At 41.1% G+C, this 27,814-nt stretch overlaps 1 long non-coding RNA gene across 1 annotated transcript; it reads right to left on the bottom strand.

Annotated features, from left to right (window-relative positions):
* Positions 1 to 241: 241 nt before the first annotated feature.
* Positions 242 to 18,319, bottom strand: LOC131831984 (uncharacterized). The gene is made up of 3 exons (XR_009353884.1): positions 18,223 to 18,319; positions 13,969 to 14,037; positions 242 to 587 (listed from the first exon to the last, which is right to left on the bottom strand). It is a non-coding gene; the product is annotated as an uncharacterized LOC131831984 (long non-coding RNA).
* Between the last annotated feature and the right edge of the window lie 9,495 nt (positions 18,320 to 27,814).

The following is a 27,814-nucleotide window of genomic DNA, read 5'->3' as shown; positions in this document are numbered from 1 at the left end:
CCTAGTAGGAGCCCATCTGTAGAGTAATGACAGGTCAGCGACCTTAATAATGGTAGTAATGAAGACCAGAATGTTCTTTAAATATTAATCAAGTCAAGTACATAAGAATTAGTGAAGGGCACCAGGCTGCGTATCACCCTGGGGCGATATCTGGGCACCCGGAGTGAAGATGATCGCCTTATTGATGCTTCTCTTTTCTGCCCTGTTATCTAAAATACTACGCTGAGAGTTGAAGTTGGTGTTTGTTGAAAAGGAAATATTCAGACAATTTTAATAACTTAAGGTCTTGAAAAGCCAAATTAGTGGTGATGGAATGAGACCTAAGGAAGGTGAGTGCTGATCCGAGGTGATGGAATCCAGCCGTTCTGCTACAGAGTTTGGTTTTCACACCATACTCCCGTCTGCCTCAGCCTTTTAAAAAATATTTTGAATTTTTAAGTATTTTCTTTCCACTTTTGAAGTGTTCGAACTGGATGTGAAGTGATTTCGGGCATTATCTGTGTTACTCTCACGCCCATGAAGCTTTCTCTTGATAGAATCCCTCAATTTCAGATTATGTGTAGAAGACTCAGGTTATGTGCTCTTATCTGAAACGACAAAGACACTGGAGTCAAACAGTTGAAGATTTGCTACTGTTAGCTGTGTGACTAATGGAAGTTATTCCTTGGTTTCCTCAGAGGAAAATGGATTCCTACCTTGCAGGGGGGCTTGTAAAGATTAAATTTTAAATATATAATCTAGGATGAGTAGTAATTCTTTTTTTTTTTTTTTTAAGATTTTATTTATTTGACAGAGAGAGTACCAGTGGTGAGCGGAGGGAGAGGGAGAAGCAGAGTCCCTGCTGAGCAGGGAACCAGGTGCAAGGCTCCATCCCAGGACTCCGAGATCATGACCTAAGCCCAAAACAGATGTTTCACTGACTGAGCCACCCAGACACCTCTAGTAATTCTTCCTAGCAGTAATTGTCTCCAATCAAAAGCAATTTTAAAAAATGGGAGGAAAAATAGAAAATCTTTTAGCCAGACTAAACATACACTTCCCTTATTCCCTTGGCTATTCCCATGCCTAGCCCTGTACCCGAAGTATTTTCCCTCTATTCTTTCATAATAAGTTTGTCCAGCCCTCTTCATTTAAATAAGCCCTATAGGGGCCCCTGGGTGGCTCAGTCCTTAAATATCTGCCTTCGGCTCAGGTCATGATACCAGGGTCCTGGGAATGAGCCCCACATCTGGGTCCCTGCTCAGCAGGAAGCCTGCTTCTCCCTCTCCCACTCCCCCTGCTTGTGTTCCTTCTCTCACTGTCTCTCTGTCAAATACATAACTAAATCTTAAAAAAAAAAAAAAAAAAGATTTAAATAACTAAGTCCTGTAATCCCATCACTGCCAACGTTTTCCCCAATTAATTAGAAGAGAGGTAACAAATAGTATGTAAGTTTGGTGATAGTGCTTCTTCACTTATAAGGGCAATCATGATTTCAAATGTGCTGCCCTATTTTTCCTTTAAACCTTCCCTTTCTTGTCAAAGCACATGTTCTGATTATTGGTTGAGCTGTGTGTGTGCGCGCGCGTGTGCGTGTGCATATATATATATATATATATATATATATACACACACACACAAATATGTGTGTATATATATCCACCAAGACTCAACTTGCCGGGACATTGTTTCCCTCTTCAGTACTCCTCCCACAGCACAAAGCTACTTCATGACCTAGAGACAACTTATTGGACATTTGCCCTACTTTCTGTATATCGTTTGGATCTGAGACAGCACAATACAAGATACCTATCATACCTGGCAGAGGGGCCCAGACTAGGATGGGGATAGGGAGGCAGGAAGAAAGGAAGGAGATATGGAAATCTTACAGTAACCCAATTTGTGCGGGGAGAGAGGAGTGAGATCTGAGCATACTGTGCAAACAAATGGGCTATCTAGGGCTGAAGTACAAGGGCTTCACTTAGGGCTGCTAAGTGGTATCTCCTTAATATATGATTGCTAACTAAATGCAAGAAGAAATAATACATGGTCTTCTACTAAGGCCACAGTGTTTCTGTTTAATACACTTTGCAAAGTTAATACTATTTCCAGTTATCATGAAAGCATAACAATAAATCATGTTTCAGAAGGTTGAAATATCCAGCATCCTTTCAAATTAATTTTTATTTTTGTGTTTTAAAAAGAGCATAAGAGTTTTAAAGGTGTCTTTATCATCTTCAAAAGCATCATTCTCTGGCTAAAATTAACAAGTCAGGAAATGACAGATGCTGGCGAGGATGTGGAGAAAGGGGAACCTTCCTACACTGTTGGTGGGAATGCAAGCTGGTGCAACCACTCTGGAAAACAGTATGGAGGTTCCTCAAAATGTTGAAAATAGAACTACCCTATGACCCAGCAATTGCACTACTGGATATTTACCCTAAAGATACAAACATAGTGATCCGAAGGGGCACGTGCACCGGAATGTTTATAGCAGCAATGTCTACAATAGCCAAACTATGGAAAGAATCTAGATGTCCATCAACAGATGAATGGATAAAGAAGATGTGGTATATATACACAATGGAATACTATGCAGCCATCAAAAGAAATGAAATCTTGCCATTTGTGGCAATATGGATGGAACTAGAGGGTATCATGCTTCGCAAAGTAAGTCAATTGGAAAAAGACAACTATCATATGATCTCCCTGATATGAGGAAGTGGAGATGCAACATGGGGGGTTAAGGGGGTAGGAGAAGAATCAATGAAACAAGATGGGATTGGGAGGGAGACAAACCATAAGTGACTCTTAATCTCACAAAACAAACTGAGGGTTGCTGGGGGGAGGGGGGTTGGGAGAGGGGGGTAGGGTTATGGACATTGGGGAGGGTATGTCCTGGGGTGGGTGCTGTGAAGTGTGTAAACCTGGCGATTCACAGACCTGCACCCCGGGGATAAAAATATATGTTTATAAAAAATAAAAATAAATAATTTTTTTTAAAGCATCATTCTCTTAGCAAAGCTGCATGAAATTTATATACTGCTCCAAGTTGTTTTCTAAACTATTAAGATCCGGATATTTGATAAAAGTAGAATTGGCAGAGTTCTTTTAACCCAGTGATTCTGTCTTAGTGATAACTTAAGATTTAGTTAAAAGGAGAAACCAATTTGCATTCTTGCATTTCAGTTTTATTTCATGCCAAAATATGACCATAATGCTACTTTACTTATAAAACTCGTCTTTAAAGCATTTCTTAAACCAGTATTTATGCATCTGGTTTTCAACATTTCTTCTTTTTTCATCCTACAAAAGTATGACCCTTCCTCCTGTATTCTACCTCTTTACCTTTAGAGTGGTAAAAATAAGAAAGTCTAAAGTCAATGTGTAAGACTTATTTATACAGAATTCAGCTGTTTACTCTGATTGGAACTGACCCTGCTCAAAAGTTAAGGGCTTTTCTTTCTCATGATGAAGGCTTTAGTCTTTGATGGATGGTTTTATCCCTACTCAGTAACACTTAAATGTATTCATCTAACTTCAAACTATAGAGATGAGACTTTTCTCATCTAAAATCTTTGTTTCCTGACCCTACATCTGAATTCAAGACAACAGATGAAAAAGGAAAATAATATTTTCATAGTTGATGTACTAGAATAAAACAATGAATTTTCAACCAGATGTCTTCGTGTTCTTCATTACCACAATTTTGAGGTACCATTCTTCTCAGGATGGCATTGTAAAACCAGGACTAAAGACAATAACACCACTCTCAGTTTTAAAGTTTAATAATTTTGAAATAGGTAGAGGAAAAGATTTTAAAAGAAAGGTAGTCTGGCTGAACGAGTCCCCTCCATCCCGTCTTCCCATCCCTACTACCTCTGCTCCAATAAGAGCCTCTTGACTGGGGAAGGAAGGCGATTTGTGGGAGTCACCATCTCTTGTCCCACCCCTGAGCTGAGTTGAGGGTAGGAGTTGAAGATCCAAGAATACAGATGGTTTTTGCCTCACAATAACATTCCCTATTTTCTTCCATCTCTCTGCAGCAGAGCATAATCCAAGACCAGCCTTCTCTAGAACCATGGTATTTAGCAGCCTAGGGGGAAAAAATGGCAACAGGGGTAGGAGAAGAAATACGAGGAATGAATGTAGGCAGAAGAGGCTAGCCATTTGTGATGGTTAATTTTGTGTGTTGAACAGACCTGGATGACAGCACCCAGATATGTGGTCACACATTATCTGGATGTTTGTGTGAGGTTGTTATGCATGAAATTAATATTTAGATCAATGAGCTTTGAGTAAAGTAGATTGCCCTGCGTAATGTGGGTGGGCCTCATTCAATCCACTGAAAGCCTGAAAGGAACAAAAGACTGACCTCCCCAAAGCAAGATGAAATTCTAACAGAAGACAGCCTTCAGCCTTGAGCCTCAACAAGGCTCTCCAACCTGTTGACCTACCCTGCAGATTTCGGACTTGCTCACCTCCCAGTCATATGAGCCAATTCCTTAAAATTGTCTATATATACATATAATATTGAATCTGTTTCGAGAATCCTAAGACATCTTCCCTATGTCCCATTAGAAGGATGTTGAGGAGGTTTAAAAAAAAAAAAAAAAAGCCAACAGATTGAAAGAGGGAACAGTGGGAGAGGGAACCCGCAGACCAACCTAGGTGAACAGGTCACCTGAGGCATGGTGGAACAGTACACAACTCAGCAGAAGCACAAGGGGCAAAAGTGACAGAGGCCATTGTGCTCCAGAATCATAAGAACTCACATCTAGAAAAGGCCTGTACAGAGTAGAAACAGCAAAACCAAAAAGCAGGCGACTCTCCCTACAGCAGTTAAGAATCTGCCTAGGTAGGGGTGCCTGGGTGACTCAGTTAAGCAGCTGCCTTCAGCTCAGGTCACAATCCCAGGATCTTGGAATGGAGTTCTCAGTTGGACTTCTTGCTCGACAAGGAGTCTGATTCTCCCCTTCCCTCTGCCTGCCGCTCCTCCTGCTTCTCCTCTCTCTCTCTGTCAAATAAATACAATGTTTTTAAAAGGGGGGTGGATCAGACACTTTAAAAAATCCCTGAATTTAGACTCAATCTCAGGAAGGACTGGAAGTATGAAAATGAAAAATGTGAGGAGTATTAAACTTGAATGTGATTGAAGTATAAATCTAAATTTGTCCAGGCCACTAGGAGATTGCAATCCCCAAAACCAAATGGCCCCCTACATCTCTTATGTGGCTGTTCTCCACTGGTAACTTTTTTCCAATACAAGCTCTTCCCCACAAGGGGGAAAAGCTGGCTTCTGGGCCTGGCAAGCCTAAGTTCTCCTAGTAGATTGCAATATAACAAATCTCAGGAAAACTGATTTGCTTGATTGTTCTGGTCGTCAGCCCTGAACCAATTACTATATCCTTTGACCAGTCATGCCTAGGCTAAAATCCACGACTTTGATAAGCAGTGTGTGGGGAGTCTCGGAGGTCAAGGCTATCATCACCAAACCACATGGGATGGGTTCCATAAAGAATGAGGAATGCGTGCCAAAAAGTGATGAAGGAATGCTGGAAAAACAAAAACAGTATGTGTCTACCTCATGAAAGGAGAGAGAGAGAATTAACCCAAGCAGTTCCTTTCTTGCCCAAAATTCTCCAGAGATTTGCTTATTTTTGAAAGCCTGGTGGCTCATTTGGTTGAAGAGCCTACCCTTGGTTTCAGCTCAGGGTATGAGATGGAACCACGCATCCTGCTCCGCACTCAGCATGGAGTCTGTTTGTCCCTCTGCTCCTCCTCTCAGCTCTAAAGTAAAATCTTTTTAAAAAATAAGAAACTTAAAACGTTAAAATACAGGAGTGCCTGGCTGGCTCCGTCAGTAGACCATGCAACTCTTGATCTCGAGTTATGCTTTCAAGCCCCACACTGGGCACAGAGCTTACTTACATGCATACTTGCATACATAAAGTTAAAAATACAACCTCTAAAAGGCCTAGGATACCTCAAAGTCATATTCGTCTAGTTATTAATCCATGCATTTATTCACCAAACATTTGTGGAGGATTTCATTACATGCAGAACACAGGTGACTAATGTACACAGTCCCTGCTCTCAGGAGCCCGACAGCCCAGCTGTGGACAGGCAATCATAAACAAACTCTGCCTCCCAGTGCCAGATACTAACAAGGAGACGTGAACAAAAGGATGCAGGTGCATCAAGAACCAGAGAGGTTTCTGTGCTGGGGAGGAAGTCACCTCTTGGAAACAGATGATCTCTGAGCTGTGCTTGGAAGAATTTCAGCCTCCAGGGACTGGAAGATGAATCCAGTACTCTGTGCAGACCTGTAAATGGCAAACCACAGACCTCAGGGAGAATTCGAGGGAAACTCCAGAGGGACTCCCTAATCTCCTATGGTGTGCTTTTTATTTCAGACCACGCTGTGGACAGAGTGCTTGAAACTAAGAATTAGTAAGGTGGTAAAGGAGGCAGATTTTAGTCAACAATTAACTTGAGGCCCAGCTTACCATGGTGAAGAAAAATGGAAAATTAAGGAAATTGCCGTACAATTAAAACAAGTAGATTATTCAAATTGCATTGATACCTTGCCTAAGGCAAAACTAAGGTAAAAAACCAATTAAGCAGGAAATTTTGTTGAGTAACTCCTGTATGCAAGGCATTACACTACATCCTATGAAACAAAGTTTTAAAGTGTGAAGTGTGATTCGTTCTCTCAATAAAGGTATTGTGTGTGTAGAAATGAAATATACAGGGGGTGCCTACATGGCTCCGTTGGTTGAGCGTCTGCCTTCAGCTCAGGTCATGATCTCAGGTTCCTGGGATCCAGCCCTGCTTCCAAGTGAGCAGGGAACCTGCTTCTCTCTCTTTCTCTGCTCATACCCTTGCTCATGCATCCTCGCTCGCTCGCTCGCTCTCTCTCTCTCAAGTAAGTAAATAGAATCTTAAATGAAATATATACACAAAAAAGTAGGTGAATCAATCAAGCTATGAATGATGTAGGTCCAAAGGAGTGAGGTTGATGACAAGTGTCTGGAGAATGAATTAATCCCCACAGGTCAGGACAGCATGAGAGGAACCAATTTTTCAGGAATAGAACTATTCTGTAATGTTAGATGACTCTATATTTTGCATAAAATGTATGTATTTATGAATGCTGAATATGAGTGCCTGGGATGTAATGCTACCAGAAATATTCTGTTAAAGTCTCTGAAAAGACATGACATTGTGAAGTAATTAGGGACCTCTCTTATTTGCATATATGTTGAGTAAAGGGGCGACTGAAACTCTCCTATATTGCTGATAGGAGTACAACCACTTCAGAAAATTGTTTGGCTTTTCCTTATAAAATTAAAAATGCACCTATTCTGCAGGTCAGCAATTCTACTCCCAAGACAAATGAAAGCACTTGGCTACTGAAAGACTTGCAGAAGAAGTTTTTTTATAAAAAGTTTTTTTTCTTTAAGAAAAGCCCAAACTGGAAACAATCCAAATGCCCATCAAGAGAATGGACAAATAAATCACGGTGTAAGTACCATTCAGCAATTAAAAAGAATGAGTTATAAATACCTTCACCAATGTGGATGAATCTCAGAACATTATATTGAGCAATAGAAAAAGTACATTTTATATGATCCATTTACATGAAATTCAAGGACAAATAAGTGTAATCTTTTTTTAAAAGAAATCAAAACAGTGGATGTCCAAGGGGGGGAGAATTGTTTGGAAGGGGGCATTAAAGAACCTTCTAGAATGATAGGGTCACGGGTATATGGACACAATTATACGAGCTCACTAGAGTATACACTTAATATGTGCATTTCACTATATGTAAATTTTACCACAGTAAAAATAAATGTATTCTGGTCTCTTATAGATTAGATTTTTAAACTCCTGAGATGTACTTCATAACTATTTTTTTGTAAATAGACAAGTTTCCATCTTATTTGTTATTTGAATTCTAAATATTCTGTGGACTCTAATACCTGTGTGATTTCTTCAGGAGACAGAAATTTTATACAGTCATTTTTTTAAGACAGTGACTTGATCAGATTTAAAAGATGCATTAAACTAATATAACATTGCATGTTAATTATACTTCAATTAAATTTTTTTTAAAGATTTTGTTTATTTATTTGACAGACAGAGATCACAAGGAGGCAGAGAGGCAGGCAGAGAAGGCGGGGAAGCAGGCTTCCCGCTAAGCAGAGAGCCCCATGCGGGGATTGATCCCAGGACCCTGGGATCATGACCTGAGCTGAAGGCGGAGGCTTTAACCCACTGAGCCACCCAGGTGCCCCTTCAATTAAATTTTTTATTATTTTTTTCAATTAAAAAATTTTAAATAAGGGGTGCCTGGGTGGCTCAGTAGATTAAGCGTCTGCCTCTTGATTTCGGCTCAGGTCGTGACCTCAGGGTCATGGGATCAAGCCCCATGTCAGGCTCAGCACTCAGCATAGAGTCTGCTCCAGATTCTCTGCCTCTGCTCCTCCCCCCATGTGCATTTTCTCTCTCTCTCCATTTATCTCTCTCTCTCAAAGAAGGAAACAAAATCTTTAAAAAAATTTTTTAAATAAGAAAATAATATGTGTTTGAGTATGAAGACAGAGGTGTTCAGGCTGAAACGAGTTACTTGTAGAGAGTACTTTGCCATTTTTGATTTGGACAGATTGGAATATGTTGGAATATGAATACTACAAAACTGAGAATTTCATAAAGAAAAAATAAAATTCTACTTATGAAATTCTGATTTGCACTATTATATTCATTTTGCTTTGTAAGATTGCATATTTAGACACTGATCATGCTATCGATGGCATACAAATACTGATCTCTAGCAATCCAGGGACCTGAGTTCTTTTAATAACAACAACATTCTAAACTGAAGGCACACCATAAGTTTAATTCAGTAAGAGTGGAGAAGGAATTTTTAATAAGGGGATGAGGAGAAGGGAGATTAAAAAAAGGGACTTATCAGAATCCGGGGTAGCATTGTGACTTACAAAAGAGATCTAGTATTCAAATTTTATACTTTATATTTAAAAAGCCAAAAATCACCTATCATTTCAATAATACATATTTTAAACTTCGATTAAATTTTCTCAGCCAAATGGGCTTTGTTTAAAAATTTTTAAAGTTTGTTTTTGTTTTTTTCATTTTTAAACTGGCTGTGGTGGGGGAAGACAGAAATCCTCCTGCCTCTAAGGGGTTTTTTAGATTTGAGAATTTTGTGTTTATCACAGGAGCTCAAGGGATGACAGCGTTATTAGACACTGCCGTGGAGAACAGACAGGAAATAGAGCACACGGCTCCTGCCCTTAGTCTCTCTGGGGCTCCTGAGTTACAGCCAGAGCCATATAAGTGAATATACAATTACCTACCAGAAGTAACTAGGTCAGACAGCTCGCCATGTCATCTACGACTGCAGAGAAGTTCTGCTCTGACACCCCCTTAGAAAAACCACCCTGTAGTGATTTGAATCAGCTCCACGAGGTTTTCAGAAAACCGTTGTCATTTAAAAGAAATTGGTTTCACTTCTCTAATCTTGACCCCTGAGTTTTTTGTCATTTACTATATATTTCCTGAAAGGGATTTAAATTGGGCTGAACTCAAAGCAAGGAAGGGAGAAAAGAGGTCTCCATGGTCATAGGGAAGTCACACAGGAGAGAGCCTCGCATTTTTCTTTTCAAAAGTAAAATGGATCCAAAATGGGGGCTTCACCCCCAAATATTTAAAGTCATTCCTCCTATGAACTCCTGTGGCGTTATCATCTAGAGCAGTCATTTGGAACCTAGCATATTGCTTTCGGGTCTGTCATTTCAACCAAACCATAAGACTCTTTAAGGCTGATGAACATTCTTGGGTGACACTGCAGAGGATGAAATATGGTTACTTTTCTGTCCATAGGCCCCCATATTTGAGTAGAGCAATATATAGCAAGAGATGCCCTAAGTACCCTGGCCTTCACTGATTTCATGACAAGCTACTTTATTTAAGAGCCACTTCTGCATACTTCCTTTGAGCAAAGGGCACTGGTAGTCATGAGCCAAGAGATACACTTAAAATGTCTCAAACAACGATTTAACAACTTTGTAAGACTTCCATTTAGAAAACTTTTTTTTTTATTATTCTGGTCTGAAGGTAAGAATCTGATCTGCAACATTTATTTTAGTCACCACTTATTATTGATAAAATAGTACTAAGTGTCATAAATAATAACAGGCAATGGAAAGCTTTTTCTCCTTAAATACCAATAGCCTATTTCAGTTTCAGGTTTACTATGTCATCTCACATGCTTCCTCCAAATTTGATCATGATTATTGTTGAAGAAATTTCAGGAAATGAACCACTTGTTTGAAAATGCATTTTTTTTAAATGGATATTTTTTAAATAGAGTGTTGCCTGCTAAAGCTATGAGAAAGCAAACCATAGATGTTTCATCTACCCCAAATGGAATCTGGTTAACATCAGATATGCTGTGACATCTAAAAGATATTCAGCCAATAGGACAAATATCAAACACAAGAATAAGATATGTGTATCATGTATTAGCAAGCACAAGGAAATGTGAAAGCTTGGAAATTCAGTGGAAGGGAGTTACAGGATTGCATGTTAGAATCAGGATTAGCGCTCTGTTCTGGATCACCAGAAAATAGAGAAATACACTACTTCCCTCAAATTTGTCTCTAAAAGTCCCCAAATGATTTCAGTTAGGAGATTAAGCAGTTGAAGACCAAGATGCCTGATCTCTTTCTGCCATTGGGACGGGTGGAGAGAAAGACCACAGAGAATATTTCAGGCACTGATTTGACTGATCGCTAGACAAATAAAACCGAGAATATTTGCGGGACCAATGAAGATATGTTAGGGTTCAGGTAGCATAAAGTCAGGACAGTGCAGGCTTTAGAATCAGGAATATCCAAGTGTGAATCCTGCATAGTCACGTGCTGTGTGACCTCTAGCAAGTTACTTAACATCTGTGAAACTCCATTTCCTCATTTGTAAAAACCAGAGAAAGAACTGCCTCACAGGGATGTTAACAGAATTGACTACATTAATGTACACACAGTCTATCTGGTACTTATTCAGGACTCAGTAAGTATTTATTCCGCTTCCTTCCTCTACAAAAAGAGATATTAGAATTTTTGCTTCCCAATTTTAAAAGCGTCTATTCCACTTAGCGTGTAAAACATTATACCAGACCTGAGAAAAATCAGTGCCCCTTACAACACTGCATTTTCAAAATGTTAACGGTTTTACTTTGTCATGTTAACGTTTATCTTGGCAGAGAGACAACATCTACACAAATAGCACATGTAGTGATTGACTTACTAGAATTTGATTCTCTTTCACAAACTTTCAGTGAATGCCCGTATGGCTAGCTCTAGAGAAATCACAAAGTAATCAAGACACAGTTCCCACCCCAGAGAAACTGACAGAGTATGTAAGGAAAAGCCAATGTTAGGACCTCTGACATGGGCTCGCCTGAATCTTTTTATAATTATCTGTAAGCCAACCTCTCTCCAAACACATGCTATGCCTCTTGAGTTTAGACTTCTTAGCCAGTTTTTATCATTTTATTGATTATTGTTTAAATATTCAGGTATGGTTTTTTTTTTTTTAAAGATTTTATTTATTTGACAGAGAGATCACAAGTCGGCGGAGAGTCAGGGAGAGAGAGAGAGAGAGAGAGAGAAGCAGGCTCCCGCTGAGCAAAGAGCCCGATGCGGGGCTCGATCCCAGGACACTGAGATCATGACCTGAGCCGAAGGCAGCGGCTTAATCCACTGAGCCACCCAGGCGCCCCTTCAGGTATGTTTTGATTGGCTTGGATTGATTTTTATAATAGAAAGAATACATGACTTTCAGATAATGTTCTCAAAACATCAATTGGCACCTAGTTAATGGGCATCTTGCAAAAGATAGAAGGAGAGGAGATCTATTTTTCTTAGATCCTATAATACTTAAACCTAGATTTCTGCTTTGCATGTCCCTCTACCACTTCCACGTTTTGAAGAGGGCAAAGAAAAAAAATGCACACTCTCTGCCTGACCACAAGATCAACCACTACTGCATGCTGGCCAGGAAAAGGGTAGTATTAAGGGTGTAGCCATCTGCTTGCCACAGACTGCTGGTGAGACAAGAAAAGCTAATTAGCACCCCAACCCTCACCCTTACTCCTCCCTACTCTCCATGCCTCCACCATCTGGCTGGCCTCCCTTTTCCTCTACCGCACCAGCTTCTTTCTGCATCCTCTAGCTTGGAGAGGTAAGAATCGTTTGCCTCTCCTAGCAAGAGATAAGAATAGGCTTCGGCAGCCGCCTGGACCATGAACTTCTAAAATTTTAAAGGAAATTGCACAAATCACCTCGTCTCCCCTCCCACCAGCAATGCTCTCTTTCACTGTTGCCTGTTATTTTACTGGAAACATCTCTGCCCAAGAAAATCACTAGGCAAGCACCTAGTTCCTGCACTGAGTCTCTTTTCACCTCTTTAAATGGGGTTTGGGGGACAGCAGTGGGATATAAAATCATTAAGTAAATATAGTACATTTCACCATAAATCCACAGGAAATGGTGAGAAGTAACTTTGGTATGAGGCAGCAATGACAACGCAAATGTCATCACTAATAAAAGATGTCAGAAAAATAGGACATCGGTGAAGCAGATTAAGATTTTGAGACTTTGTGGAATAAAAAGAGTGAAACTTCTAACTAGTAAACAAATATAGATTTGTTTACTATTAACAAGTCTACTTACCTACTTACCTGAGAAATAATGCACTGTGGATAAACTGATGTTTCATTAACAAAAATCCTTGTTACTAGGTTACTTAGATTTAGTTACAATAACAACAGTATTGTTTTTCTGTATTTTGTTCCTATTCTGGCTTATTTTTTTCTTTTTTTCCTACCTTATAGTAATACAAGCAAAATACTTTTTAAAGAAAATCTAACAGTGTCCACATAAAGGATGAAAGGCGGTAGAAAAAGAGCTTTGAAAATTATAAAATGTAAATATTGGCTCAAAATAAGATGATTAGAATATTGGAGATAAGCTTCAGTTAAGCTTACTATGAAAAAGACTTGCTCCATAGCTGTATTTCAAACATAGCAGTATAGGGACCCCTGGGTGGCTTGGTCAGTTAAGCAGCTGCCTTTGGCTCAAGTCATGATCCCAGTGTCCTGGGATCGAGGTCCACATCAGGGTCCTTGCTCGGAAGGGAAACTGCTTCTCCCTCCGCCTCTTTTTGCCTGTGCTCGCTCACTCTCTGTCTCTCTCTCTCTCTGACAAATAAATAAATAAATCTTAAAAAAAAAAATTCAAACATAGCAGTGTAAATTTTTTTTTTATGGGGGGTGGGGGGCAGGGATACCATGAGGTTTTGATGTCAGAATTTTTGCCTTACTAAACAAACCTGCTAAAAGAAATTGTCCAAGAGTGTCTTTTCATTTTTGTAACAGAATGAAAGGGAGAGCAACAAACTTCACTTTCAAGTATTCTGAAATGGAGGAAATTAAGCTCTGACTCCGTCCCGTACAGAACACCAGATGCTTCCTACCTGTAGGGAAGACCTGTAACTTTTTTGGGTTCTCACCCTCTGAACTGTCTTCCTCCATTTGGGGAACTCCTCACCATATGAGTCTTAGCAAGAGATAGGGTCTTCCTCCTATTCTAGATGCTAAAAAAGCCAACCAGCCAACCATTTCTTTTGCAAGCCTAGGTTTGGCCAGGCAGAGGCACCAGCCCCAGAACTTGACGCAAAGCAGTGAAAGAGTGGCAGATTTGTTCAGGTAGCTACGTCCAGTTTCCAAAGGCAGCGGGGACAGAGCACCAGCCTATATGCAGTGTTGGTGGGGATCACAGCTCCAGCTACAGAATCTACCCTTCCTGGGTGGCAACAATGACCTTCCCAGAGAGGTTCTGGGATCCTTGGCAAGTGGCTTCTTTTAGCCTAGGGCTCTAGCCATCCCATGATCCTGTGAATTACCTGATGGTCTTCAGTCCCCTCCTTTTCTGCATAAGTGAGAATCAGGTTCTGTGCTTGCATCCAGGAACCCTAAGGGATACAGTGGGAAAGTGACTTAGAATTAAAAAGAGAGGAACCAGGGAATACAGTTTCTCATATAAGCTATACACTGCTCACAAAAGACATGTAGTTGAAGGTAAGAGCATTAGTAAAGAGCCATGTGTGTATTTTTTCCTTAAGGTGAGTCAGGGAGCTGTGTCCAGGGGGATATATGGGGGAAAGACCAGATTCAGTAATGATCTAGAAAGAAGGAAGGGAAGCCTTATCCCTTCATCTAGGTCCAGGCCTAGATAACTTACATGGTTAAAAGTGCAGGAGTACAAATTAACTGAGGCATTTCACAATTATATAGAAAAACAACAGAAAACAAAATAAAGTACATTAAACACACAAATGCAAGTGAGGGGATTGGAAATAGGAACAGGGGACAGAGATAGAGGGAATGGTTAGAGCAACTCTGGTACAAAATACAGGGCTTGCGTCTGAAGGCTTCTGGTGCAGTTTCCTTCACCCCTGTGATCTCCAGAAGAAAAAGAAACTCTCCAGCTGTGACCTTCAGGCATGGAGATGAGCAAAGCAGAAAACTGCCTTTGGGGAGGGACTGAGCCCCAGGCTGCTCCCCCCAGCCCAGGAGCAAATAGGCAGCAGGGGGTTGTCCAAACATGTTCCATGCAGATCTGTGGGGCAGAGGATGATGACGTTAAAGACCCTTTTTTATAAACAAAACTCTTCCCAACTAAGCCTAATTTTAGTATAAGATATCCTCAGTACCATGTTTGGGGAAGATGAAAGAGTTGGTCATAGATTGTGGTGATGGTTACAGAACATCATGAAAGTAACTAATAGCACTGAATTGTACACATAAAACGCCAAGGTTTGTCAGTAGGGTGGTTCTTCAAAAAGTTAAAATCAAAACTATTCTATGATCCAGCAATTGCACTACTAGGTATTTACCCTATAGAGAATACAAAAAGATTGATTCAAGAAGACACACGCACCACCCCCCCGATGTTTATAGTACCATTATCAACAATAATCAAATTATGGAAAGAGACCAAATGTCCATGACTGATGAATGGATAAAGAAGATGTGGTATATATATATATGTCTCTGTGTGCGTGTGTGTGTGTGTGTACATTATGTATACACACATGTATACACAATGGAATATTACTCAGCCATAAAAGCAAAATCTTGCCATTTGCAATGACATAGCTGGAGCTAGAGTATTATGCTAAATGAAATGTCAGAGAAAGAAAAATAGCATATTATTTCACTCATATGCGGAATTTTTTTTTTTAACTAGGCTCCGTGTCCAACATGGAGCCCAGCAAGGGGCTTGAACTTACAACCCTGAGATCAAGATCTGAGCTGAGGTGAAGACCTGAGCTGAGATCAAGAGTCCAACATTTAACCAACTGAGGCCCCCAGACACCCACTCAAATTTGGAATTTAAGAAACAAAATAAATGAACGTGGGCAGGGTGTCCAGAGGCAAACCAAGAAACAGACACTTAACTGTAGAGAACAAACTGGTGGTTACCAGAGGGAAGGTGGGGGCGGGGGCTGGGTTAAATAGGTGATGGGGATTAAGGAGGGCACTCACTGTGATGAACACTGGGTGTTGTATATAAGTGTTGAATCACGAAATTCTACACCTGAAACTAGTACTGAAAGACTCCTCCCCTAGAAGATAGATAGGATAACTAACCGCTTGTTTGCTTTTCTGTAAACCGCTGGCTTTTAGGTATAGACCAGGTTATTAATTAGGTTATTAATTGCTTATTAATCGCTCTTATGCCCTTCTGTAACTGCTTGGCTTATAGAAATAATAGAGACGCCATGATGGCATTCCTACCTTCCCCCTTCTTGTTCCCCTTTCCCGCCTCTCTCCTCCCATGCGCGGGCCCTCAGAACCAATCAGCTTGTTCCCCCTTCCCGCCTCTCTCTTCCCGCGCGTGGGTCCTTAGAGCCAATCAGCAAACTCCACGTATGCCTTTTTCAAAAGTTCTAACTGTCAACCAATCAGTTGCACCCCACCCAAAACTTGTTTGTACCTGTCGATAAAAACCCAGCACCACCCCAGCCGGGTGTGCTCAGCTAGCAGGAGCTGCTGACCACCCGCAGGCGCGCGCTGACCACCCGCAGGCGCCTGCGTAACAATAAAGAACCTCTTGCTGATTGCATCCAGTGGCAGTGTTGGATTCTTGGGTAAGGGGATCCGCGGGTCTTTCAGTACTACAGTGTATGTTAACTAACCGGAATCATAATAAAAAAAGGGAAAGGGGTGCCTGAGTGGCTCAATGAGTTAAAGCCTCTGCCTTCAGCTCAGGTCATGATCTCAGGGTCCTGGGATCGAGCCCCACTTCAGGCTCCCTGCTCACTGGGGAGCCTGCTTCCCTTCCTCTCTGCCTACTTGTGATCTCTGTCAAATAAATAAATAAAATCTTTAAAAAAAATAGGGAAAAATGACAAGATTTTTTATATATATTTTACCACAATTTAAAATATTAAGAATGTAATATACCAAAAACCTTTGGATTTATACAATTTGGGGGGGGATTGTATTGTATCTGACTGACACCTCAACAAAACAGTTAACAATTTTTCATAGCATTTAGGATTTTCACTTTAAAGCATTTGACACTTGGTGCTAAACATTGCAACCTTTTTGGGAACTGACAGATTGTTCTTCTTATCTAATGGGTAACTAGTCTCTTCCCTTCATAACACATTACGCGGCTATATCAGGGACAAGAGAAACACAAACGTCCCCGGGTTTGAAATACATCAGGGGTTCACCACTGAAAAGAAATAGAAGGGAACAAATAAGAATGCCACAGAGATAGACACCCTCACCCAGAAATTTATAGCCCTGACAGAGGAGGTTAAAAATTACCTGGTAAAAATGAAAACCGTGGGACGCCTGGGTGGCTCAGTTGGTTAAGCAGCTGCCTTCGGCTCAGGTCATGATCCCTGCGTCCTGGAATCGAGTCCCACATCGGGCTCCTTGCTCAGCGGGGAGCCTGCTTCTCCCTCTGCCTCTGCCTGCCATTCTGTCTGCCTGTGCTCGCTCTCTCCCCTTCTCTCTTTCTGATAAATAAAATCTTTAAAAAAAAAAAAAAATGAAAACCGTGCTTGGATATAATGGGCCTTCTGTTTTAATCTACTAGATTTCATGAGAAGCTGTGAGCTCCTGGCCCACCCGGTGTAGGACAGCACCCCAGAAGGGTCCCTGTGCTCAATCACCCACAGCTGCAGGGTCTGAGCTGCCCTGGGAGCCTGGGCATGGCCAGCCCCGCAGCTGTGATGGGGACAGTCTCTTCATTTCTAGACAGGTGACTGAATTTGCCCTGCTCATTCTTATCCCCAGGCTCCTCCCTCCACCTGCAGTGTCCTTTCCACTTGTCTGAATCTGACCCAGACCTCCAGGGTCAGCCAAAATAGCACCTCCTTCCTTTCCTAGTGCCCCGCTGGAGAGCCACCTTCGAGACAAACCAAACTGTTTTCCAAAATGATTGTAGACACCGTTCTCAGATATTTTTGACCAGGAAAGAAATAGGGGATGGAAATCAGAAGAGTCTAACAGCTTCTCATTTTTGGCATGGGTAAGGCAAGCAAAACAGAATTGGCTAAGGAAAAATACCCTCCCTACTTCCCCCTACCATTCTAACGAATCTGCATGAAAACTACAAGTTTAGGCCTTGTAGATCACCCAGCGATCTTTCAATATCAAAAAATGCATTTCTTTAAAACTATTAATGTAATCCACCTTGTGATTTTAGTATCTTAATTCAAAGTAACGGCCTCTTTACAAATCACTCTTCTATAATTATTATAGAGAAAACAGGTGACAAACATATTTATTCCTTCTTAGTTTGACATTTAACTTTTGTTAAATTGCTATTAATTTCCATTCTTGGTGGCTTCCAAGGAAATGTTTGCATTAACCTGAACAGTTGCCTCCCAATTTTTTAAAGATCACACAAACGCAAATAATGATAATTATTTTTCATTTAGGAATACAGAAGCAATGGGCTAAGTGAATCTTTTTTTTTTTTTTTTTTTAGATTTTTACCTATTTATTCATGAGAGACAGAGAGAGAGAGGCAGAGGCAGAGGGAGAAGTAGGCTCCCTGCCAAGTAGGGAGCCTGATATGGGACTCCATCTGAGGACCCTGGGATCATGACCTGAGCCAAAGGCAGATGACTTACCATCTGAGCCGCCCAGGCACCCCATTTTTTTAAAAAAGATTTCATTTATTTGAGAGAGAGAGAGAGAGAGAGCATGCATGCCTGAGTGGAGGGAAGGGCAAGAGAGAGAGGGAGAGAGAATCCTAAGCAGACTCTGTGCTGAGTGCAGAGCTGTTGTGGGGCTCAATGTCACAATGCTGAGATTATGACCTGGGCCAAAATCAAGAATCGCATGCTTAATTCATTGGTCCACCCAGGTGCCCCTGGGCTAAGTCAATCATAACCCCAATTACTCTGTATAGGGCCCTAGCTCTTCATTCATTCATTCATTCATTTATCTATCTAGCCACCCATTTCTCCATTCCTTGTAACTTCCCTTCTCCACTCTTCTTTCCAATTCCTATAGGCAACCATTTCAGATGTTTAGTGTATATTATTTTGTCTACTGTGTAATTATGAAATGTATACATTTTGTATACAATGATACACTTGTATAAGTGCTCTCAGGTTGTAGATCTCATTCACTCTGTTTCTTTATTCCCTGAACAAGGTCTTGCTGTGTCTACATCTAATCCGTGGGACTTCATGGTGGACACCACCCGTGTCTGGCACCCACTGCCAGCACCTGCCTCTGCGGATGCCGGCCATGGTGAACAGTCTTGCATGTGGCCCCTCATGGACCTGAGAAGGATCTGTTGGATCACAGGAGATACGGACATTTATGGTGAAGAAGTACTGTCCACTGCTCCCCAGACTGCTGCCTATGCTAGTCTACAGGTGCACGAGGTTTCCCACAGGCCTACGCGCGCACTCACACTTGGCATGGAAATGAGAATATTTGTACGGCACACCACGGTGAAAGATAAGGAAAACAGGCCACGGATTCTGACAACCTTGGGCCCTCCAGCCTCCCTGAGGCAGAATGTCAGCAGAATGACCCCCCGGGGTTGGACAAACAGTTGGTTGTGTCAGTCCTTCCCTGTCCTCAGCTCATGGTGTTGTCAGAAATTACAAAATGCAGGCCAAACATGCACAGATCAGCTGTCTGCCTGGTTAGTATATTATTTTCATTTCTAGAGAAGCATATGAGCAAATATTTCTCCCTCTTCCAGAACTCAGTATATATGGAAATCCTGAAAATTCTCATTCCAGACTGCAACAACTATTCTATTTCCTATGAATCAATGAAGATATCATCTGTTGAACTATTGATCATCCTACCCCATAAGCTGGGTTTTTTGTTTTTTGTTTTATCTTTTTAGAGTCCTCTAAAAAATAAACTCTGGGGGATATTTTCCTTCTTGTCATTATTCAGGAATGGAAAAGATGCCTATTTTACTCCCTTTGTCAACCTCAGCCCACAGACTGTGAAAACACATTAGTCACTCAATTTACACTTCTAAAGGAAAACAAAACACACACACACACACACACACACACACACACACAATTTTCTTTATTTATTCTTATTTTAGAGAAAGAGACAGAGAGAGCACACACACACAAGTAGTGGGAGGGGCAGGGTGGGGAGAGGGATAGAGAATCTCAAGCAAACTCCCCTCTGAGAGCATGGAGCCTGACACAGGCCTTGATCCCATGACTCTGAGATCACAACCAGAGCCAAAACCAAGAGTCAGCCAGTTAAACTCCCCAGGCACCCTGAAAGTTACATTCTACTTAAAAACCCAACTAAATAAGAAATTGGTTCTTGTCTGTGTGCTCATAACAATTGCCAGTTTTTTGCCTCTCACATATCTCCTATTGCGTACCAAGATGACAGATTCATCCTGGATTTTCCACTAGTCACATGTCTGCCTCTTATTACTGCACCAGGCCTCATTTAATTAATAAAAGAAGTCACAAAATTAAATATGAGGAAAGAATGCATCATTTAATGTGTTCATCACTCTACCTTGGAAAATAACCAAGGTTTGCCTTTAACCATACTATGTGGTTACAGTATTAAAGTCGGTGCATGGGTGGCAGTGGACAGCCCTCTTCTCTCTGAAAGCCTCCACAGAGCCCACAGGAGTGGATTTTTTTTTTAAGATTTTATTTATTTATTTGACATACAGAGATCACAAGTAGGCAGAGAGGCAGGCAGAGAGAGAGGAGGAAGCAGGCTCCCCGCCGAGTGGAGAGCTCCATGCGGAGCTTGATCTCAGGACCCTGAGATTATGCGAAGGCAAGAGGCTTGAACCCACTGAGCCACCCAGGCGCCCCTGGAGTGGATTCTTGGTTCTCCTAAGTCTTGCTTCAGTTGTTTGGTTCTACCCTATCATCAAGGTTGACTGGGCCAGAGGTGAATTCTGAGCAAAGAAGGAACAGTGTCTCTCTCCCAGAAAGTGGACATTTTGATCTAGAAATGTTTGAGGCAGCAAGCACTCTATGGAGAAAGTCTCTGAAGGTGTTCTTGTTCAGCAAGGTCCCCAGAGACACCCTGCTTCTGCCCTCCCAAGGCCTGGTGCCCCTCTTCCGTGCACTGAGGAGATCCTCCAGAGTTCTCCCATAATGCCTCAACCCCTTGGTTTTTGGCTTAAACTCTTTCTCTCTCTCGCTTTTCTTTTTCTTTCTTTTGTTTTTTGTTTTGTTTTGTTTGGGTTTGGGTTTTTTTGGTCACTCGTAACCAGAGAAAAACTGAATTTAACATAAAAAGATATACATGTCTAACAGGATGTTACTTCAGTGCTAACATGGGATTTATGGTTTCTGGTAAACTGAAGATCACCGGCTCATGTTCTGGCTAATTCTATCCTTGCTGGAGTACAAGAACTCAGAATAACCACAACTGACATGCTTGGAATTTGAAGGTAAGTTAAAGCTGTGTGTTAGAAAATGATTTGAGGAATTTGCAGAAAAATGTGGGGCCTGTTAACTTAAACACTAAACTTTTTTTTCTTTTTCTTTCTTTCTTTCTTTTTTTTTTTTTTTTGAGTAAAGAATGGCTGGAAAAAAAAAAGTGTCTGTTCGACTTCCTTTTAGAATCCCAACATCACACAAGAGACTATGAATTTCTCTAAAAGTTACCATTCAGTTTCTTATAACCAAATGAGAGACTTTTCTCTGGTTGAGCCCCAGATATGAATGCTTACGCTGACCTACTCAGGATGTAAAAGTCCTAAGTCATTAGACGGCAGTGAAATTTCAAAGAAAATGTAGAGAGCAGGAAATGGAGCTGAACTCTTAGCAATGCATGCAGATTACAGTAGCAGCCAGAGAGTGTGGTGTCCTCTCCAGCACCTTCTCTGGGCTGGCTGATATGGTCTCATGGATCCAGTCAATGCTCAAAGAACTTCACAGGTGCATATTGTCTAATGTGAGGCAGGACAGCATCATTATACCCAGGGAGACTCCGGCTTCTCAAGTTCAGATGAAACCAGCAATCTTGGTTTTGTCTGACACTCAGGGTGTGTTCCCCATTAAACTAAAATCCTAGTAAACACCTGTGGTGTCTTCTTCATGATCACTATCATGAAAATGAACTGAATGGTTTTGCCCCTCCTTTTCTTCTGCAAACAGCAATATCTAGCTGTACCTAAAAATCTCCATCAAGGGCGTGGGTGGAATTTGTCTGATCTTTTCTGTGCCCCAAAAGAAATGGCCTAAAACAGGGGGCTGTCTGGGGAAGACTAAATGTGTTGATTTGGTTAGAGTTCCAATCTGTACCTAACTAGAACATCCTTTTATTGATTCCTACCCCATCCACCAATTAATTAGTGTTCTTTATCCTTCAAGGAATTATTTACAAGAGAAGATACTAAAAGAATTCATATGGGGCACCTGGGTGGCTCAGTTGGTTAAGTATCTGCTTTTGGCTCAGGTCCTGATCCCAGGGTTTTGGGATCAAGTCCCACATTCTGCTCCCTGCTCAGTGGGGAGTCAGCTTCTCCTACCCCTCCTCCCCAAAATAAATAAAAATTTAAAAAAAAAGAAAAATTCATAGGCTTACCTTTCCCTAAGGATGTCTTTTAAGACCAACTTCCCCTGCTAAATGAGAATTTCAAACATTTCCTAGAGGTCTCTCAGTGGTTCAGTGAATGAGTGTTCATGTGAGCCCATAGTAACAACTCTCACCACGCTTTAACTCCCTGAGTGCCAAAACCTTGTCTAATTCATCTTTGCATCCATAACACCTACCATTATGTAAGCTCCAAAAACCTTGGCCAAATAAGCATATCTTATTTATCTTTCCTCTTCTAATTTCGTTCTCAGGAGGAGCAAGAGCCACATGGATTTGAACTTCAGGTGGAACACAAGTCTGACAAACTGCATGCACAGAGGAAAGAACTTCAGATACATCTTAATACATCTTTATTCAATCAAAGCAAAACAGTCAATACAAAGAGATTTCAAATGTAAAGTCTTCAGTCAAGTTGTAGAGATTAAGCAAAATGTATAAAAAGACCCCTCAAAAAACTCAGGGCTTTGCTCTTGGGATCAGATGAGTTGCCCTGAAAGCAAGCTCCGAGGGGGGATCCAGAGTGGGCTGGAAATTTGGGGGAAAGATTCATGTGAGATGTAGAGCCCATTCCGGCTGCAAAGACTGGGTGAGAGACAAAGCCACTCCCACCTCCACAGGGGTTCCTAAATAGTCACCACCCTACTCCTTTCAGTTGGATGATGAGTCAAACCAAAATTGTCATCAAAGCAGCTAGGCCTTTTTTTTGCCCCCCTCTGGATTTGTTTTTTTTGGTTTTTGGTTTTTGGTTTTTTTTTTTTTTTTTTTTTGTATCCAAAGCATAACAGGGAAAATTAAAAAAACAAAAACCTCAGTAATAAAATAGTGCACTTAAAGGAGTCACTTATTTATAGTCTTTGGTAAGTGTCCACTAAAGGGTTAACTAAGCATCTCCCTAGCTGGAGTATACGGGGTGGGTGGTGTGGGATGGGGAGAGAAGGACTGATTTCATCCCTTATTTGCTCAAGCTTTTGCCCAGTCTGCCTCTGAGAATAACTTTACCTGGAGTTTAAGTGAAATAGGGGTCTAATAGAGCATCACGTGAGAGATTAGAACAGGGGAATAATAAGGAATAGGGAATAATAAGGAATTCAGAAACAAAAATCTAATGCAAAAAATGATGTTGAATTGTATGCTTTAAAATGGCTAATAGTTTTATGTTATATAAATTTTACCTCAATAAAAAAAGAACGGAGCAACCTTAATTTGCCATCTTAATTAGCGAAGGTCATGAAATTTGTTCATGCTACTTTGTGTGTGTAGGTGTTGGACCAAGACTAAAGGTAATTTAGCCTTGTGAAGAAGTCCTGGACAGGGACTTGAATTTTGGTCCCAACTCAGTTTCATCTTGAGGAATTTTTTTTTTTTTTAAGATTTTACTTATTTATTTGAGAGAGAGAAAGTGAGAGAGAGCATGAGAAGGGAGAAGGTCAGAGGGAGAAGCAGACTCCCTGTGGAGCTGGGAGCCTCATGCTGGAACTTGATCCCAGGACTCGCTCTTGGGACTTGATCCTGGGGCTCCAGGATCATTACCTGAGCCAAAGGCAGTTGCTTAACCAGCTGAACCACCCAGGTGCCCCATCTCGAGGAATATTTTTTTTTTAAGATTTTATTTATTTGTTTGTTTGTTTATTTATTTGACAAAGAGAAATCACAAGTAGGCAGAGAGGCAGGCAGAGAGAGGAGGAAGCAGGCTCCCCACCGAGCAGAGAGCCCAATGTGGGGCTCTATCCCAGGACACTGGGCTCATGACCTGAGCCGAAGGCAGAGGCTTAACCCATTGAGCCACCCAGGCACCCCTCAAGGAATCTTTACAAATTCTTTTCTAAACTACCAGAATTGGAATATGTGATCATCCAAGTCTCTTTCAAAAGCAAACTGCTTGATTTCAAAGCAAGAGGAATTTATGGCTTTATTTTTGTCCTTCAAAAGGGCTTCTTTTCCATGTGAGTTAAGTCTAAATGTCTAGGGAAGGGACAAAACCATTAAAACCCAAACAAATCATTTTCACCGGGTCTCTCCTCACCCGGGAACTCATTCATTGAAAAAAAAAAAAAAATTTACCACCTTCCAGGACACAACTGTAAATGAAACCCAATCCCATCCACAAGAGGTAGGCAGTCTACTGACCATTTACAAATCATAACACAGCCAGGAAAGAGTCCTTAGTGATCAGAGCTGAGAAGGAAATGGATCAGAGCTGAGAAAGAACTGGATCAGAGGATGTGGCATGAGGGGCAGACCCACCAGCAAGGCAGAGAGCACAGGCAAAGCCTGAGCAAAGCCATAGGCAAAGCTTGTTTTGGTAGGAACAAGCCCCTTGGCACCCTTACCATCACCAGGTAGATGAGGCAACTTTGTGACATGCAGCTCCCACAGTCTTCTTAGCTACCAAGAGAAAAGTCGTTACTCTACCAGGGAGGAAACAGGCAGACTTCTTCATCCAAGGACCAAGTTAAAGTCACCAGATAAATAACGAATTGATATAATGTGCTTCTTGATATAACGCACTGAGAATTCTGTGGAATTTCTACCACAAATGCCTAATCTCCATTTAACCGTAAGGAAACAAACAAACAAAAAAATACAGAGGAACCGTTCCCCGCTGATTGGAACTAAAGAGACAGAAAACAGAATACGGCATTTGTTCTAGAATCTTCTCTTGCTATAAAGGACGTGATGTAGGAAATTGGAAAGATCTGAATAAGATCTGTAGGTTAGGCAGTAATATTGTATCAATGACAATTTCCTGACTTCGTGGTTATGTAAAGGAATGCTCTTATTTTTAGGAAGTACACACTAGAGTACTTAGGAATAAAGGGGCATCATATCTGCAACTTATTCTCAATTTAGAAAGAGTGTGTGTATATCTATTATTATACAGTATATTGTGTTATATTTTTACCTATATTATATATTATGTTATACTAGTACATACACAAATGCAAAGAAAGGGGTAAAACAAATGTGATAAAATGTTAACATTTGTGGAATCTGGGTGAAAGATATTTTGGGATTCTGTGATCTGTTGCTGAAACTTACTAGTAATTCTGATTTTATACCAAAATAAAAAATGAGAAAAAAAAAAAGTAGAGCCTCCCAATGCTAAAACATAAACTCAAATTTGTCTGAACATGTTTTTGATCATTGGCTATCGACCTCCTCTCTAGGTGACATATTAGATGAATAATAAATAATATTTGTAATAAGATGGGCCAGATTGGATTTGTTACTGCAGTATAACTTACATACTAGAAAACTGTCCTTTTAAATGTACAGTTCAGTGGTTTTTAGTTACACAACTAACACCACCAATTCCAAAACACTTTCATCTCCCCTAAAAAAAACCTGTTCATTAGCTGCCATTCCCCGTTCCCTCCTGTCCCCAATCTTTTGCCTGGCTCCTATTTTTTTTTTTTTTTTTCCGAGAGCGAGAGAGAAAGAAAGAGTGTGAACGTGTGGCAGGGAAGGGGCAGAAGCAGAGGAAGAGAGGCAATCTTAAGCAGGCTCCATGGCCAGTGCAGAGACCAACACAGGCTTGATCCCAAAACCCTGAGATCATGACCTGAGTCAAAATTAAGAATCAGATGCTTAACTGACGGAGCCATCCAGGCACCCCTTGCAATGACTTTCTGTAACTAGATGTGCCTATTCTGGACACTGGACATTGGACATTTAAATTGAATCATATAGGGGCACCTGAGTGACTCAGTCGTTTGAGCATCCCACTCTTGATTTTGGCTCAAGTCAGGATCTCAGGGTCGTGAGCTCAAGCCCCAGGTCTGGCGCTGGGCTTAGTGTAGAACCTGCTCGAGATTCTCTCTTTCCCTCTCCCTCTGCCTCCTTCCCTCTCTCTCCCTCTAATAAAAAAATTTTTTTAATTAAAAAAATAAAAAAATAAATGGAATCATATAATAGCCTTTTGTGTCTGGCTTTTTTCATTTAGCCTAATGTTTTAAAGATTCACCCGTGTTGTGACATTTATCAGTACCTCATTCTTTTTAATTACTGAATCATATTTCATTGTATGGATATGCCACGTTTTAGCTATTCATCATTTAGTAGATATTTGGGATTTGGGTTATTATAAATAATGCTGTTGTGAACCTTTATGTAAAAATTATTTGTGTGGTCATAGGCTTTCAGTTCTTTTGGGGACATAACTAGGAGTGAAATTGCTGATACACTTATCATATTAGCTTGCAACAGCTACTGTAACAAAACACCAAAATACCACAGAAGGCATGGCTTAACCAACAGAAATGTATTTTCTCCTAGTGCTGGAGACTAGGAGGCCAAAATCAAGATGTTGGCAAGTTTGGTTTCTTCTGAGGCCTCTCTCCTTACCTTGAAGATGCATGCCCCAAGCAGAAAAACATAGTTTTCTCTTGCAAAAACAGTTTGCTTTTGATAACATAACTTCTAGGGCCATATGTTAAAAATTGGGGGAGAAGGGCGCCCGGGCGGCTCAGTGGGTTAAGCCTCTGCCTTCGGCTCAGGTCATGATCTCAGGGTCCTGGGATCAAGGCCCTCCTCGGGCTCTCTGCTCAGCGGGGAGCTTACTTCCCCCTCTCTCTCTGCCTGCCTCTCTGCCTACTTGTGATCTCTCTCTCTGTCAAATAAATTAATAAAAAATCTTTTTAAAAAACTGGGGAGAGGCATAACGGAGGTGTATGTGCATAAGACAGAGAGTCCCTTTTGCCATTTGGTGTTTTATAAGAGCCTGGTGAATAAAAGATTTAAAGAATTTCAGAGGTTAAAAAAATTTTAAGTTAGTTTCATCAACATATACTCAATGCCTTTTGGAGTAGAGTTTCGCTCTTTTTGACAAAGTAAAAAGTATTTTGAAGAAATCTACATTTAATTTGTTATTTTTATGTTAAATACAGTGATTTCTTTGGCCTAGCTTTTGTTTTTAAGATCTGTTTATTTGAGAGAGAGAGGGAGAGAGCGCAGGCGCGTGCATGCACACACAGGTGGGAGTCAGGGCAGAGGGAGAGGGAGAGAGAGAAACCCAAGCAGACTCCACTGTAAGCAGGGCTCAGTCCCATGACCCTGAGATCACAACCCCAAGATCACACCTGAGCTAAAACCAAGAGTCAGACCCTTAACCAACTGCGCCACTGCGGCGCCTCAGCCTTACTGTTTAAAAGGGAGCATCTGAGTCTATCACTCCTGGAAAGCCTGAAAGGGTTAATTAGACATGACTAAGAGCGTAGGTGGAGCACCTGAAAGAGCTGGGCGGGGCTGGCTGGCTTTCTGGTTCTGCTGGTCCTGGGGTCAGGTTGGGGACTAGAGGGTGCACAGCGCCAATCTCTCCCAGAGAGTGTCAGTGAGAGAGGTGTGTCCAAAATGAATTAGAGTGAGCGAGTGTCCCCAGGCCAATAATAGAAGGTGCAGAGCCAGAGAAGATAAGAAATAGAGAACTTCCAAGAGGACAGAAGAACAGCAATTTCGGAGGCTTCAGTTATTGCCTAAAGTTGAGCTTTACATTATGCTAATAGAATATTGCTGAAGCAGGCTAGATGCTTTGGACTCTTACAGAACAGAGCGCATGGAAGGAAAAAGAAAGTTTAAAAAGAGAGTTTAGGTCAATGTCACAAAACATAGGACATGATTGACCAGAGGGAGCCAGGTGGCTCTGACAATCCCCCA

Source organism: Mustela lutreola, chromosome 5, assembly GCF_030435805.1.
Source record: "Mustela lutreola isolate mMusLut2 chromosome 5, mMusLut2.pri, whole genome shotgun sequence".
In the NCBI taxonomy this organism is placed as follows: domain Eukaryota; kingdom Metazoa; phylum Chordata; class Mammalia; order Carnivora; family Mustelidae; genus Mustela; species Mustela lutreola.
Note: the sequence above shows the minus strand (reverse complement) of the source record. Positions and strands in the feature narration are given on the sequence as shown.